Raw genomic sequence first — 18,010 nt, forward strand, 5'->3', positions numbered from 1 at the left:
TGATGGGAAGACAGGCTTAATAGAGTATGTGGATACATCTCTTGTTATTTTTCCTGCTGCTTTTTGTAAGGATTAACAGGAAACCCAGATGCAGTCAGGGCCATATGAGATGAAATCATAATGAAGAAGAGAGTGTTCTTTAGTCAGATATAGCTCTGTCCCAGAACCTAAGCCATTTGGGGACTATATTCCACACCCCTTCACCAACGCTTACCAAACAGGCAATTAAGCTATCAGGGATCGGGGCTGTGCTCTTTTTGCATGCTTAGATAGGCAGTCCCTGACACATGGCTCATACACCAAGGGAAGTGCATGGCTAAACAACATGATGACCTGATAATACTAAGCTATACATACACCCTCAGCGCCTTTAAAAACTCATCAGGCCTATTTTATGATAATCCAAACATCTCCTTTCGGACAAAGCACAGATACTATTGAAATAAAGTCCATCTTAAAAGTAAAGCTAATATTAAGGAATTAATGCTCTGAGATACAGAAACGTCCTGCTCTTGTCCAACAAGATCATCTGATGACTGAGCCCCTGTTACCACATACCAGTAGCATTAAGTTCAGATCCACCCCTAGCTGCTTCCATTCACATGGAGTATTCCACTAGCAAAATCAGATACAGGAATACAAGTCACACAGTTCAAGGGCAAAATTTAAACTACGAACATTATGCCTACAAACTAAAATTTAGGTTCTGGGTTATATTAAAATATGACTAGACTGAAATCATAGGTTAATTTACTATGAAATCAAATATATCCACTTGCCAATTGTATCTGACCTGTCCTTAATTAGCATTTGCCTACATCATTTCTGTTACGTCAGAAGACATGGTCTAAATATACAGAAAAGTGTCTTAAATCATTTTAATAGGATAATATATTATAAAGGATAGATAAAAGTAATGTACATTTGTAGTGCAAAAACTGTTCTCCCCTTCAATTCTTGCCACTTTTACAGAAGGATGCTCATATTACTTTGAGCATAAAGAATCAGACTATGGCTACAATTCATAATTATTTGTGTCCTTGCCTAGACCGGACAGCATGCCCCTTGAAATAAACACCTGAAGACGAAACAGTAAAAACAGCTGGCAAGCAAATAAAATGCTAAAATGTAAAGGAAACTGGCCCATAAAAGAACTTGCATCTGGCTTGAGAGCTTTGTGCTTTCTACTTCAGCCTTAGTAAGTCACAATAAAATGGCAGAGGATTGTGGTCTGGCATCCTGTAAAGCTGCCATATAGCAGCAGCAGAAATGGAAAAAAAAAAACACACGAGAGAGAAAAAAAAGTAGGACACTTCCATTTATTTCCCTTAGCACATTCTGCTCTAGGATAGAAGTGCCAAGGACACTTGTAATGGAACTGTTACATGACCTCAGCAAACTTGATAGAACTTAAATACTCGCAAAAAAAAACAAGGAATAAAAGCAAGTCTAACAATTTAGAAATCGTGTGACTAACCGCAGATACAATCGCTGCCAAGTCCAAGTAGCATTTTTGCTCATCTTTCATTACTTCCCATAAATACCCTAATAATTACTGAATACATTTCTGTGTTGTATCCATAGGGGACAAAGGCTGGACTGGTCTGCTTACCTCAGTCTGTCACCCCCTAAGGAAAAACGTTTACAAGTGGCTTAAATTATCTGTGTCTTTACCGTAATTGAAGAATCTTAAAACACACACACCTATCGCTACCACACATCAGAATGTTTTATCACTAGTTTTCAAATTAGTAAGTCCAGTGATACAAATGAAATAAATGGAGCAGTGTTCCACATATGGAAACAGTTGGTCATTTCACTCTGTAAAATCCTAGACTGCCGTTTCGCAGACAAAACAGCAATGAAGCACCAAAACCCTGGATAAAAAAAGCAAACTTGAACCACTTGGAGAATTCAGCAATGTCAACCCAAGACCCAAGTAGTTCAGCACTAACTTAGGACACCCATACTACTGGAAACTATTCAGAACAGAGTTTTACATAGCGTAAAAAATTTAATTAACAATTTTACCCTAAAATTTAAGGGTAAAACATACCACTGCACAGAGAACTGGTTTGAGCCCTATATACTGCTTAAGTCTCAGCCAAGCGTACAAGTTAGTGTTTTGTGTGATACACAGACCTTGTGCACAAAGTTAACAGTTAGTGAACCCCAGTTTATTGCCAAAAATATTTTTTCTTATTACCTACCTTGGCTTCCCATTTCATCTTGATCAGGTGATAGGTGATTATGTAAATGACTTTTCCAAATCAACAAAGTTGGCTGGGGAGGAATACTTGCTTCCCTTACAGACTAATTTTGAGAGATTCAACTGGAATTAAGAGTAGTTTTAGAAGCCACTTTTACAGAAACCATTTTTCCTCATACAGACAAGTCTCAGTTTCATTCACTTGCAGAGTATGTACAACTTCCTTGGAAACAAAAAAAGGGATCTGCAAAACAATGAAATAAGAGCTTCCAGCGAGTGTTCCAATGCCAGGAGAGAGCAGGACACTCAGCTCACATGAAGTAACTGAAGAGAAGGATGCCCCAGCATAAGCCTAGATGACGTTTAAATACAGCACGATGCTCTCCTATGTCCCCCAAGTCATGAATGGGAATCTACCCATTTATTCCAGTGTAAACCTCAAGTCATTACATCCTGAGTATGCCAGCCACAACAGCTAGTTTCAATGCTAAATGGCAGATAAAAACAAACTGAAAGAACGGTTTCAGTTCACTGTAGACACATCAGCTCCGACACTACATCCCACAGTGTTTTCCTTCAAGTTCCTCCCAGATGCATCGCAAGATTCATTTTTAAGATTCCTATTTTAAACACCTCTTAAGCTTTCTCCTAACATGTACATCATATGACATCTTAGAGAACCTAAACCTCAAAGGAAAAAAAAAAAGAAAAAACAACTCAAACACAGAGAGGGTAGGTACTGTAATACTTAACTATTGATTACCACAAGGAGGCTGAAAGCCAATAAAGCTCATATGTTTAATTCCCAGTGCATCACTGAAGCAATACAATGATTTTGCTGTCTTGGTTCAGATTTTTAAGGTGAATTTTCCTATCCTTTCCAAATGACTTGATTAAGCCCCCAACTACATCCTCATTCCAAACCAGCTTCCTTCAAGCAAGAGCTGGTACAAGCTGCCCAAATCGATTTAAGTGCCTGCAAGTTCTGGTATCGCACTGAACTCTGGCAACTGAGATACACTCATGCAAGTTGTCAGTGGGAAAGGAAACTGTTGGAAGAAACACTCATGAATATGCATGCAAACTGAAGCTGAATTTTGATTTGGCTGCATTCATAACCCATTTACGTTCATTTCTGTGGATTATCAGATGCTGGAGATTTATTCATGAAAACAAACTAAGCACTCAGTCACCAGAAGGGAATTCTGAGCAGCATTTTCAATGGCAAGGTTTGCCAGTGCTAGTGAGCTACACAAGTCATCTAATCAGACAAGGGAAATAAGCAAAAGAAATAGTAATATATGTAAATCTAGCACAAATTACAAATATTCGCAGTGAGGTGTTCACAGATGAGCTGCTAATCAGCACCAATTCACTGAGGAGTGGAAGTTCAGTGGACCAGGTTCTGCCCTGTATCTATCCACAGGCACTGTGAAGTGGTAATAACCATTTCTGTAACAAAGCACTTGGAAAGCTCTAAGAGGCGTGAGATACAAGGGCTATCGGTATTGAACTAGGGAACTGCACAACTATTTGCTGTCCTTTCACAAACAAAGGGGAAAAAAAGCAAGCAGCTAATTATTTGTTAGGACAATTCACACAAACCTAGATGACAAGGACTAAATTAACTCTGCTATTATTTCATATTTACTGAAAATCTCCTGTACAGTCATAAAGCACAGCACAACCACCCTGAACTAAAAGCTTGTCCTCTGTTCTCTCATATAAAGACCCTCTTTGCCCACTGGACAGTTCTCTAAAGCTATAGTTCATCAGATTTCAGGAGGGCAAACAGCAGCTCGGCTTAATCGGAAGCCATCAGGAAAGCTGCATCACACCCCTTTCTTCTTCATATTACATAAAAATCCAAGAACTGTGTTACAGGAGATTTAAGTTAGAGCAGCACAGACCCTTAACAGTAAGGCACACTCACATTTCGGACTTTAAAATCCTTAAATTTGCCCTTTGCTTAAAAAGTCAATGATTTCACCAAGAAAGTTTGATTAGTTTCTTTTACTTTCTGTAATGAAGTGCCATCCTTTTTACACTTGAAAGGATCTTTGTAATAATGCAACACTGATCTTTTGAATACAGATGAGCTAACCTAGATAATAGGATTTGGTACCCAAAAACGAGGGATCCTGAGCTTGCAACTCTAAGGCTCCAGTGCCATCAAGAGGATTTTGAAGATACAGCACCTACTCACGAGCTAATGTTTATACTTGGTATAATGCAATACATTTTTTATTTCTATTAGATTTGTAGGAGATCTTTCGATGAAAAGCAAAATTCATGATGCATCTGAGAACTTAATACATACTTGCAAGCAAGCAAGGATGCAGAATCGTTCATAACAAGGAAATACTAATGAAGAAGCAACCATTACCAGCTTCCATATGTAACAATTTCAGAGCTTTTCTTTCTCGTAGTCCATACCACACCCGGTGTCCAATTCATTAACTGTAATAACATAATCTGGAAGAAGATGTTTAAGAAAATGTTAAAAACAGTTTCAACAACAGAGAGGGAAATAACTTGAAAAAATGTGCTTCTAATTTAAAATGGAGTTTGATGACAGAAACTATGCTAACAACAACAGCCAGTGGAAAGCAGACATGTTACCTGCTTTCCTTAAAAACAAACCACCCCTTAATGTTTCCTTAAACTCAAATCCATTATGTCCAGTAAACAGAGCAAGGCACTAAGTATCAAAATATTTGAATTTTCTTCCCAACATTACTACAAGCTTGTTGCACTAACCTCCTATAACTAGAGTAACAAATACACACATCTACTCCTCTAACATCTTCTTCTATTTATTTGCTTTCATAGCCACCATGTTGACAGCAGCAATCTCTTGTTATGTGCTTAGAGCAGGCTGGTATTGCTAGGTCTGTTTCATAATCCATAACCAACTCATTTAATTTAGACCTGTTCAAATACAGATCAGGTCTATTCTAAGAAGCAAGCCAGGCTGAAAACAATGTTAAAGCAACTCAAGATGGGTTCCCTGTCATCCATGACCTGTAACACATAATAAATTCTGGCACAAAAACAGCCATATTTAAAAAAAAAAGAAAAGTTCTGTCTGGCACTGGTACTTTTTTTTTTTTTTTTTTAATATAACAGAAGTAAAACTCTTCCCCTCCTCCACCAAGAAAATAACATCTCAGCCAAGCTCTTGCCATGCTGCCAAATCATTGTTGGAATGGAACAGCTAGAGCTGAGCTCAAACTGTGCCTCAACACCATTTTCAAACACAACTCTATTAGAAGTGTAGGCAGAGTCTTTGAGGAAGATAACATGAGGAGTTATTCCAAGTGACCTTTTCGAAATCTTTTTATGATATAGCCCATTAACAGGCTTATTGGGAAAGAACATTTTGCACTGGAAAGATTTGTATTGGACTGGTTAACTTTAATTGGACTTCTCCTATGCAGAGCAATCAGATTTTGCTGGTGACAGCACACATGCACCGTTATTTCAGCTTCAGCTCTCCAGGCTTTCAGACTACTGCAACACAATCATTCTATATTCAGAACATCAAGCACTTCTGTTAGACCATGATAGCAGCAGGGTATCTCCTGATTTTTTCATCTCAATGTGCCTTCAGGCAGCACCTATAGATTGGTAGTTTAAGAATAAAGACAGATTGAGCCATGGTTTTAACTTGTAAACAGGATCTTTGAAAGAGCAAAGGTGTGAGTTAGTCTCCAGTAAAGCAAACTTACTTTGCTGTTTGCTTTAGGCACTTTTGTGATAAACCTACAGAGTGGGAATGGATTTCCTGTCTGTCTCTGCAAACTTGTCTTTTACTGAACCAAGCAAAACTGCCAGGATTTTATTTCCAATGCAAGCATATGTGTCAGGGTGAAAGACAAGGGGTCAAAAGTGCATTTCAGGATTAGGTGCGTTTCTTTGCAATGCTTATACAATCTTCTGTAGTAAGTAAAAATGAAAGACCAGGATTTCCAGGGTAGAATGAGAAGGCTCCTGTGTTTTGCTCTTCACTGCTATATTGACACAGTTCTGTTACTGAAAAGCAGATGAACTTCCCATTTAATTTCAATTATTTCATATTATTCAAATGGCACTATACATTTTTAAATAAACTAACCCCATATAGTGTCTTTCACCCCAAGATCTTACACTTGGTAACACCATTTTCTTATCAATTGACAAAAAAAAAAAAAAAAATACAACAACATGCTTGAAGTCACCCAAGTATTCAGATTTTGGGCCACTAAGATAGTTCCTTAGCTACCCTGCACAAAAGGAACCACTGGCCATTTCTACCCATGCACACATACCCCAAAGCAATCATATTGCCTCCAGCCATTCTAACCTCCATGTAGAAAAATGCACCTGTAATCTTAAGTGACAGGCAGCATCAAGCAATTGATGTGTACACATTACCTCAATGACATTTCCAACTAAATATCATCTATTCTTCAAGTGTTACATCAGAGGGGAAATGAACGTCCTATTCATACCATTACCGTGTGTCCATCAAATTGACAAATGAAGATAAATCAGCTACTTTGCTGCTCCCATCAATATAAATGCATAAAGACATAATAAACACTATAAATTTTTAACTACCTAGCTGCTTCTACCTGCAAACATCAAATTCCCTCACGCTTCAATAAAGGAAAAATATACTCAATGAAGTCTAACAAATGTGCCATCTGTTCGGGGAAAACCGATAAAGCAGAGCAACAGTTCAGTAGGACAATGCTGACCTCTTGTGGCAGCATTGCAGAGAAACAACTCCACGTGCAAACGTGGAACTTTTCCTAGATACCGCCTTAAACGTGTGTAAACTGTTGGTGCTGCAATACAAAAACTCTTTAGTCCCAGGCAGGGCCCCTCAGCTTCAGGTACACACTTCAGACTCCAAACGAGCACCACAGCTCCCAAGGACATCCTGAACGAGTTAGCAATGCTCAGAGTAAGACCAGAGGAGAGGCTGTTGCAAACAGTCTCTGCTGCTTGGCTTCAGTTTAAGGCCATTACTTCACATGTGTTTGGCGATGCGGATAGATTGAGATTTAAAATAAAAATAAAATAAAAATAAAATATTCAGCACGGGAATAGATTAGATTAATTACCAAGGTGGTACAATTTCCAGAACAGGCTGGTCTCACTAACAGTCTGGGTGAACTCCTGGAATAGCCGTGGTTCTCTTGCGCTGGGGCTGTTGCAGCAACATTCTTCCCAAGCCATCACCTGTATCGCAGTTGTCCTGAAAAACAGTAGTTTCACACAACTCCCACCCTATTGTAGTCCACAGGCTGTTCACACCTTTTTCACGTGTTAAACAGCACCACTTACTGAATTACTAGAAGCCATTAGTACCTATCTTGCATTATTTGTTCATTTGGTAAGGACAAAAGGCATGTTAAAAGAATGGTTGTTCCTTTTGTAGGCGTTGAGATGGTTGCTAGTTGTGTTTTCCTTACAGAACAAGGCCATGGAAAACTGTTTGGGTTTCTCCCCCCCCCATTGTAAGTAGGTTTTCTCCGATCTGTAACCTTCTCTCAGGATAAAACCAAGTAAAAATGTCTTATGCTGATGAAGTGTCATTAAGCTACAAAAGAAATTTAACTACCACCTCGAAATTACAGTTTTCTTGCACAGCATCTGTAGCACTAAGCAACTTTGTACTTGTAATTTGTACCTGCAGACCTCCATGAAGACACAGAGAAGGACCTTGAAACTAACTGAAAGTCTTGAAGAACCTTATTATTTTTACACGTCTGATCAAAATAAATAGAACTAAGATAGATAAATAGAACAAGCAGAGTATGAGGACGCTCTTAGGCAAAATACCTGCAAAAGGTATTGCAGTAACCCACCACCCACAGAAATCGATAGCCCACATAAAAACCAGGGTGAGAACCCATCTGCAGCCCTAGAACATAGTCTCAGAACAGTACATGCATTCCTAAGATACCTCAAAAAGCTATACTTTTTATAGCATAAGTGCTGCACCAAGTACTTACAGCCACAGCTAGATCTCCACGGAATCTCTACGGGCTCCAGGGCCACTGTGGGAGCATCAGCGCAGCCTGCAGCACAAATGTGCAGTTTGACATCTTAGTACTCAATTTCTCTTACCACTTGGATAAGAAATCAGAACTATAGAAAAATCTAAACAAACAAAAAAAAATCTGGATCGCTTTTAAGTAAACGGTTGAAACCCTCATGCTTTAAAAATTTAAGCCCATCTAAACCGCCACTGCAATTTCTGCAGAAGTTCTCTCAACACAGAATAACCCACTAGAAACAGAGCACAGGGAGATAGCTACAGTATTCCCAATCCTAACTCCACACAAGCAAAGAAAAAAAAATAAATATAAATATAAAAATAAATAAAAATAAAAAATGAGAACCAAACGCGGTGGCTGGCTGGGCGGCGCCATTTTGTCTTCTAGAAGCATCCCTGCCTGCCGGCATTTGGGGCGCCGGGCTCCGCCTCGCGCCCGGGGTTCGGGTTTTACATTTCGCCCCTGCTGGCATTGCTACTGTGCTACGTGGGATTTCTTTGTCAGAATAGAGAAAAAATAAATTCGTGGAGTTCTTTTTTTTTTTTTTTTTTTTTTTTTTTAAACTAAAACTGCTACCATGAAGTTTAAGGGGTAAAGTTAACTTAGGTCTCAGACCAAAGATTGGTTTGTGCAAATAAGTAGCAAAGTGTGGGGAAATAATTATAAAGCACAACTTGAATAGAAGTGTTTACAACATTAAAGTCTGGCCAGCAAGAAGCAGGTGATGTGTTTCTTACTTAAACATTTTCTCATAATGTTGGAAACCTAAACAAAACAGTTCACTTAGTGCTTGAGAACTAGAAAATGAGACTGTCAAGTCTGCAGGTTACTCAAACCAATTTAATTTCCCTGTATAAACTTGGTGATAGGAAGTAAACAAGGAGCCTTCAGTGCAGAATTTAAATGAGCTTTTTTAGTTATTTCAGATGTAAAGGTTCAGGTGTTCTAGTTATAAGACACTCCCTATGAGGAATACTGGAGTGCCACCAGTACAGTCTAAATGGGCCATCATGCCCCAGATGGACACAGACTAAAACTGCAATTGATATGAAAATCCCACATGGATCCAATCTGGGAAGACTTTTCCAGCCCCACCAAAGTACTCAATATTCTGAAAATGTCCCTGTTCAGTTCTGAGTTACATTCTGAATTTTTGCACGTAGAACAAAAGCAAGATTGTAAGAATGGCTTCTGAAGGTGGAAATGAAACTCAAGGTGAAATCACAGAATCACAGAATGTTAGGGATTGGAAGAAACCTTGAAAGATCATCTAGTCCAATCCTCCTGCCGGAGCAGAAACACCTAAGTCATGTCACACAAGAACGCATCCAGGCGTGTTTTGAAAGTCTCCAGAGAAGGAGACTCCGCAACCCCCTGGGCAGCCTGTTCCAGTGTTCTGTCACCCTCACCATAAAAAAGTTTTGTCTCATATTTAAGCAGAACCTCCTATGTTCCAGCTTGTACCCATTGCCCCTTGTCCTATCACTGGGTGTCACCAAGAAGAGCCTGGCTCCATCCTCCTGACACTTGCCCTTTACATATTTATAAACATTAATAAGGTCACCCCTCAGTCTCCTCTTCACCAAGCTAAAGAGACCCCAGAGAGCCCACAGAGCTGTCATGCTCCAATGGTTTCCATTCCTGCATTAACACAACGAAGTCTTAATGCTTCTTCCACCACATCCTAAAATGGTTGACATAATCTCCACCAGGGTCCTTGATGCCAGGTCGGGGCCCTTCATCTATTCCTAACTTCTTTGAAACTAGATATTCATAGGTGAATACAGGGTCAAGCCTCTGCTAATAGAAAGTGCTGCAGTGACTCAGGTCACTTAGGAGAGTACTAAAGTAGTAGGGGTCACTTATAAGCAATGAAGAGAAATACAAACCCTCAGGGGACCATTAGGCAGTCTCTGAAATTCAGGTAGAGAATTTTTATAATAAAACTGTTACATGATATCTATGTTATGTCGTCTCTACCTGCCGTAATCAAGTCCACTAACTGTCTTTTTTCAAGCTATGTTTATGGACTTTGAAAATTAGTTATCTTCTGGGTTGTGTAAGATTAAGAATTTTCCCCTTCCCTCCCCGTAATCCAGACAAATGATATCCACTCTCTGTCCTGCTTATTCAGAGCCACCAAGTACATTTATCTTGCCTAATCTTCTTTTCCAGGATCCATGCTGACTACCCTTAAGCAATTACATATATCTAAATGTTCTGTGTGCATAATTGCTCTCCATGTATTTGCTGCCACTGAGATCAGATTTACAAGCCTGTGGTGTTCTCAATCTTCTTCCAGTCATTCTGCTCCTATTAGATGCTCACTGGTGCCTAATGCCCTGCTTTGTCCTTTAATAAATTATCAGTAAAATACATACTTTCTAAAGAGTAAGTCAAAATGGCCACCACTAGAACTCAGGAAGGAAAACCTTCTGGACTGCATGCCTTCTCTTGCACCAAGATGTACTCACCCAGCCTAGAGGCTTTTCCTCTCCTACGGCCTCTTTCAGCAGAGCCCTGCTTGGAAGCAGATTTCTTGGCAGTCCCCTTGCCAGGAGGCAGCAGCCAAAGCAGCTACCCACCAGTGGGCCTCACCCCTCGGCCGCTGCTCGCAGCCCCACCACATCTGGCCACAGGGGCAGATCTAGCAGTGGAAATAACCCCAGGCAGGCCACAGGCACCAAGCGGCCCCCGGTTTGAGGCAGCCCCAAGGGCAGGCTGGGACGTCCCATTACCTGCCTAGCGAAGGTGCAGACCATGAGCAGTCCAGAGCCAGTATTTCCAGGGTTTTAGGAGTTACCCCCCTTTTCCCTGAACTTTGTGTTTCCAACTTGTTCTTTTCCCTTCCTCTGCCTTAGTTTATCATTGACCTCCAGAAGTAAAGCTGCTTGATCAGTGGGATGTGCACTTACCAGGAATGCCCCTGTGGTCTTGGTTCGATGAACCATGTTTCTAGAAGCTGAAGAAGCTGTACTTTTCTTCTGATAAAATAAGCTAGAACAGTTCTCAGCAGGAGGGAGGAGGACATTGTGCAAAGCTCCCCACTTAATTGCACTGAGTAGATAAAGAACAGGGAAGATATCAAAAGTACAAGGAAAGATTCACACAAGTTTTATGCATCAAGTTCACATTGACTGGATTCCTAATATTCCTTCTGTGTCTTTGAAAATCAGATTGAAATGAACAGTACGCTTACAAACTTCAGAACCAGACCTGAGTAAATGAGACAAGCAATGCCTGTTGGAGAATGGAGCGTGTGATAGGTATTTACCTGCTGTACTTTGTGCTAGCTCCCAAACCACACTAAGTGCCTTTGGAAAAGAAAATTGTATGATGTGTTGAATATTGCTTACATCTCAGTGTAATTAAATATCTCTGTAAAGCAGAGGTATTCTCTTACAGTATTGTTATTTACACCGTATTTACATGGAAAGATGGGATGGATATTGCAAATGTTGGTATTCTGGAGATGGAGTTAACCATGTCTTCATCTGTGCTAATCTTATTTAACTTGCTTTTAGATAGAGGACTTCGTTTATAGATTCTGGTTATATTGTACTTCCACTGTGTCTCTTTATGCCTTTTTTTTCTTCTTAGTACCTGCTGCATTTGTGTATCACTGTCATCAGTGTACACACTTGCATTTATACTGCAGTGTAGACACTTGCATTATATAGGAGCTAACTATCCAATAAAGACTCGTAATAGTCGTGTGCAGACTTGGTTCTTGTTTATGGTCTTTTAGGTAAAGAAAGTATAGTCATCTGTAGTCCAGGAAATATGGTGATCTAAGTACTCAGGAAGAAAATATGAAGCCACTGCTTCACCTGGGTGTATCAAGCAGCTCTTCGTAAAGCCTTTATGATGTTTAGGCACTTGGGAGGGATAAAAAATACCTGGTATTGTCACCCATTTGGCTGTGTATGCCTGTATTGCCTGTTGTTGCAAGGAATGGCAAAATTATTGCAAGACTGTTGATTTGTAATCTAGTTGAATTATTTTGAGGAAATATGTAGAACATCACATGGAGGAACGTTTTTTGTTTTCATTTTGATACTTCCTCCTCCTTTTAACAAACTCTTCTCTTCCTGGTGTCTTACTGTGGAAATGGAATTTGGATAAAGTAGAGCCCCCTTGTTATACAAGGGCATGTTTGTTCATTTTCAGTTCTTCAAACCTACACCCATCTTTTGAAGCTCCACTGTTACAAGGGATGTGCTACTCAAAATATTCCTCTTTACACTCTTGCTAGAATACTGAAATACATAATTCATCTTGACCTTGTGCCTTGTCAGCTTTTAATACTTCTAATTGCCTGTCTGCTCCAGCATAATCATAAAACCTTTTAACATCTCACTTACTCCAGTATCCAGAATTTGACCTTCAGTCTGTCTCATGAATAATGGGCCAAAGAAATTCATTTAGACTACTTGCAGCATCAGCATCATTCATCTTTCCTTACTGTGGCTGTTTTCTGCTTATAAAGATGTTGCACTTGTTTCTGCGTTTTCATGGTTCCTTTAACTGTTTTCTGTCATAGGATCATAGGATAATTCAGGTCAGAAGGGACCACAGGATGCCTCTAATCTAACCTCCTGCTCAAAGAAGGGTCAGCTCTGAGATAAGGCCAGGTGACTTTATTCAGTTTGGTATTGAAAACCTCCAAGGGCAGAGGCTGCACATGCTCTCTGGACAACCTATTAAGTTAACCTATATTATTTAGGTCCATCTGTATGGCAGCCCCTGGATCTGGAGTTTACCTCAGAGATGAGTTATTCAGAGGTATTGTTGAATGAATTGAACTAAAATGGGATATTTGTGCTATCTCTTTTTATCTCCTCACTCAACAGAACTAAGTGGCTAGGACTGGTGTCCAAATCCACCTTCTCTTTTATCATTTCTTTCCCTTTTCCTATTGACTTTTATTAAGACTTTTTTTCTTACCGTATTTTCCCATCAACCATTCAGGACTTTTTAAAACTACTGTCCTGATTTTTCTATCTTCTGATGACTCAGAATCCCCGAGTCACTCACTGGTAAATGATGATCAATAATTCTGAAATTTAGACCATTCTCTTGTTGAGTTAAAAATAAAAATACACTGGTTGAATCAACACAAGAGAAGAACATGGTATTTGAAATTGTAAAGTACAGGCTGTTTTGGAAACTTACCACTCAGGCAATGGCAATAGGCACAACAATATGTGCATCAAACACAGCAGGCAAAAATATATATAAAAAATAAGGATCAGAAACCAAGTAATTAAAATTCCTACTGCTAAATAAAAAATGTGTGTGAAGAAGCAGTGGTGGAGGGAGAAGGAGGATAGCAGGAGGTCTGAAAAAATTATATATATATATATATATAGTTTTATGTTTTTATATATATTAAAAATTATATTTTTTAAAAAAAATTATAATTTTTTAAAATATATTTTTTTATAATTTTTTTAATAAAAAGTTTTATATTATATATATATATATATACATATATATATACAAAAGTTTTGTATACATCAGCCCCAGCTGTTCAAAAGAGCTTTCTCTGGAGACATGGGCCAAATGTGTCATTTCTGTTCTCTGACAAAAGCCTGTTACCACAACAGCTAACCACATAACCTGTTCCCTTAGCTCAAATGGTAGAAGCATGTGCTTTGGTACAAGAGGTCCAGATACAGACCTTTTCCTATAACATGTTCTTTCAGTTTCTTTGCACTACTTCTAATAACTGTGTGAGTTATCATTCCCTGTTTTTTTTAAAGTAAAATATAAAAGCTGTAAAAGGCCACATTTGCCTTTTACCAACATAACAATCCCGTAAAATGCAGTGCAAGCCCTCTTTACACCTTCTGACTAGTGCAGAATTGTCACTGGGCTTGGAGTAGGAAGAGTGGCTTTGGGGATCTGCGCAGGTCCATCCCCGTGTGATTACACTCACTGCCATCACTATCAGGTCCTAGACTGCAATGAAAATATTTGGAACTTAATTGCTCTGTTCTGGTACTGATATGCATTACTGTAACCCCAGCAGAGTACTGTCAAGCTACACTTAAAATACATGTAAGGAGACAATGTGTATCTTTGTTCTCCCGCCATCAAGACACTCTGAAGCACCCATGCTTCAAAGCTTTATGGCTGTGCTTAAATGTAAGCACGGTAAGGAACCCTACTGAAATCAATGGAACATTAAGCACAGGCAGAAATCTTTTCTGTGATAGTTTTCTTAATGTAATTCCTAATCCCTGCAGTCTACACACTTTTTCCATAACTATTAAGGACAATTTTTCATGCTGGCAAATGCCTTATAACTTTACACAACAGTCATTATTTTGGAAGCTAGTGTCACAAAACAGCCAATCCTCCTTAAGAGCCCCTTCTTGGGTTATAAAGAAGCCAACTCACACAGAAGTCTCAATTCTCTAAGGCTTTAATTAAGTACAAATTCAGGCAAATACAAGTTATAAAGTAAACAAACAACACTGCAAAGCCACACGTTCCCCAAGCCCAAGGCTACAACTCAAGGTCCCTCAAGACAGTGCTAAGCCTACCATTCAATTTATCTCTGAACTCCAAAATCTCATCAAAAACAGAATATATAGTAGGAGGCTATATATTTCTATCTTATTATACAGTTTATCTAAGCTCCTGTTCCACCATAATCCCTCAGATGCTCAAACATTTTTATGTGAGTGACTGATTGCAAAGTTAATACATTAAACCAAAACACAGCTTAAATAAAGATGTGCCACTTCTAAAGAAAATCTGACTTGATTTAATTATAGAGTACGTGGGAACAGAATGGTTAAAAACTCTGATAATTTATGTCACTAGTGAGTTAGTGTAAATCAACCTCAAGTAAACGTAGGTCAGAACTGACTGATATAATTTGAAATTAAATGTATCTGACAGGTATACACAGATCTGTTACAGTTCACTCCACTAATGTGTTTTCTCTTTTCATTTAGGAAGTAAATTAGATTTAAATTTGGGATGCCCATTTTGGCATGTTATTGCAACCAATAATCAGAGAGAGAAGAATTCCAGAGCAAAACGAAGCCCTGGGTTGATGCCTGTGGAGTTCCTGCAAGGAAGTGGACCCTGAAGGTATGTTAGGGTGGCTGGAGCAGGAGTTCGCCTGCTGCAGTCATGCTCTCCACACAGAGCATACTTTCTGAGCCTCCTACATGAACATATACTCCTTCTGAAGCATATACTGGAGCAGTAAATATTCCTTAACAGATTTAGTTACTGTTTGTGAGAATGCCCATTGAAAAATTGGTTTCAGCCCACTCTCCTTATTCAGATACCCACATTCACCTCTGTAGCAGAAGACTCAAATAAAATGAATTCAGATATTTGCTTATATGTGTGTAATATTAGCACAGCTGATGTCAGGCAGATCTGAGTGAATATTTTCAGCCCTTTCTTAACGGCTTGAACACACAGAACAGCTTCATTTATAGGAATCATTTTTCATGAAGTTTTTCTGTTAATCTCTGTTAAGAACTGAACTAACACATTGCGCAAATACTGAAGCAACAAAGGCCTGGACAGCAAGGTGACAGCGGATTTTATGAAGTGGTTTGCTTACTGTATGTCACAGAATTTGAGATGTTCTCTGAGTAGTATCCTTCCCACTGTCAAATACATGCATTAAAATTCCCAACCCCTCTGCCTTATTGCAGTCCTTGTGTTTCACAACAGCCTTTTAGGTACATCTCTCAGGCACGCAGTGGGGATGGGAGTAAGGTACTGCCTTGGTTGCAGCCTAAGGCAGTTGTAGCTTTGCTAATGAATATACTAGTTTGGGGTAGACTACAGAACAGCTGTCGCCCAGCGGAGAGATTTGGAATCTCTTTTGCCCAAGAATGCAGCCCTTGGAGCAAATTGCTTCTGCCTTCCCTCAGCTGTACTAATTTAATATGGACATGACAGGTGCATGGAGCGCTTGGCCAGATCCTCTTCAGACAGCTGAGATCACAAAAATACCAGCCTGCCTTTTCATGCCTTACCTTTCTTTTTCTGAGATATATCACCAACTTCTGACAACCCACTTTCATGTGAAATCTACTGTGTAACATACAGTAAAAGATAAGAGAAGCTAAAAAATTGTTTTGAGCTGAAATTGTGTGTTATCTGGAGATTTTCACCTATGTTCTCAAAACTGTGGCTCTTTAAAACAATTTCATCCACCATCTGATTTTCCAGTTTCACTTTCACCTCACAAACTATGGCTCTCCAAGTACCATAGCAGAGTGCTGATGTCATACATCAGTTTTATTCTTTTTTTCAACATTTATCAGAGAGTGTATGAAATTTGTAATTTAATAGAATCTAGAACTCCAGAAAGTCACTCCATATCTACTTTTTGTTTTGTTTTTGTAACTTGATTGCAAAATCCTTGGTTTATAAGAAAACTGGGAAATTGAAATGCAATGAAGGAAGTTGTTTACATCTTTTTGAAAAAAAAAAAAAAAAAAGGAACATCTTGTTTTATAAATCTGTTGGGCATGAAACTCCAGCTGTGCACAAAAGCCATTGGATATTACATCATTGGGATTTCTGCTACAGAGCTTCCGCTAGAAACAAACACTTTTATACCTTAGTGCTTCCCAAAACAGCCAAGAAATCTCCACAAATGACTCACTCCTGAAAAATGTCAGGTTTTTACTGAACTCACAGGAGCCCAGCTTTCTGGGAAATTGGTAGTAGATACTGCTTCATGGCTTCCACTCCACTAGTCTAATAAGAAATCCGTACCTTTCCTTGAGGGCTTTTCAGTTTATCAGTTATAAGCAGAGAAGCGTGCCATTTTAGGAACTGATCCATACTTCAGTTACTTAGAACAAACTTGAACAGCAAAATGGAGTAAAGTGAAGAGAATGACAACTTGGTGAAGATGTAAAGTGACAAGACTTTATGTGGTGCTTCAGCACAACAATAAAACAAAAAGGGCTGAATTTAAAAACAGAACTGTCACTCTTCGAAGAACAACATGAAATTCTTCTCTATGCTCCAGTATTAAGATATCACTGCTATGAAGCCATGCTCATAAAAACAGCTTTAAACGGGAAAGATCACTACACCAAGTCAACAAGTTACGTTGCTAAAATGCGGTAAATAGGTGTATTAAACTTTTTAAAATTTCAGTACTGTATTTCCCCAGAAGAACAATGGAGACAGAGAGGAATTGAAACTATTTCTTCTATAAAATGCTAACTTCATCTTTCTTTGTTTCATTTTGTTTTGTGACAAATCTTTACGGTCTTTCTCTAATCATTACATGGAGTTTATGTAAGACTAGATGATGTAAGAAACTTAGTTTCATTTATGAAAAACATATCCTTTGGGTTTAGAAGGCCTGGAAAATATAAAGCAAAGTGCATCTGTAGTCAACACAAAAGAAACTTTAAAACCCTTGACTTCTCTTTCTTTATTCTCTTTACTGACAGAAAGCAATGAATATGGATATCAAAACAAATCTACAGTGAGGATTCAAGCAGGACTTTATAATGCCATGCCTTCACAATCACTTAAAAATTAAGTACACAGAAATTTTTCTGTACACAAAAATTGCATCTTATGCAATCACCATGATTTTGACCCTGAGCAGTTCTCTAGCTCTTGGTGATCACTGCAAATGCCTATGGAGCCACGAGACCAGAAAAAGAAAGCCAGAGAAGAAAAGGGAAGAGTAGTATGAACAACTCTTTCAGCAGCAATACAGCTTTAAATTGGTTGTCAGATT

This window comes from Cygnus atratus, chromosome 14, assembly GCF_013377495.2.
Source record: "Cygnus atratus isolate AKBS03 ecotype Queensland, Australia chromosome 14, CAtr_DNAZoo_HiC_assembly, whole genome shotgun sequence".
In the NCBI taxonomy this organism is placed as follows: domain Eukaryota; kingdom Metazoa; phylum Chordata; class Aves; order Anseriformes; family Anatidae; genus Cygnus; species Cygnus atratus.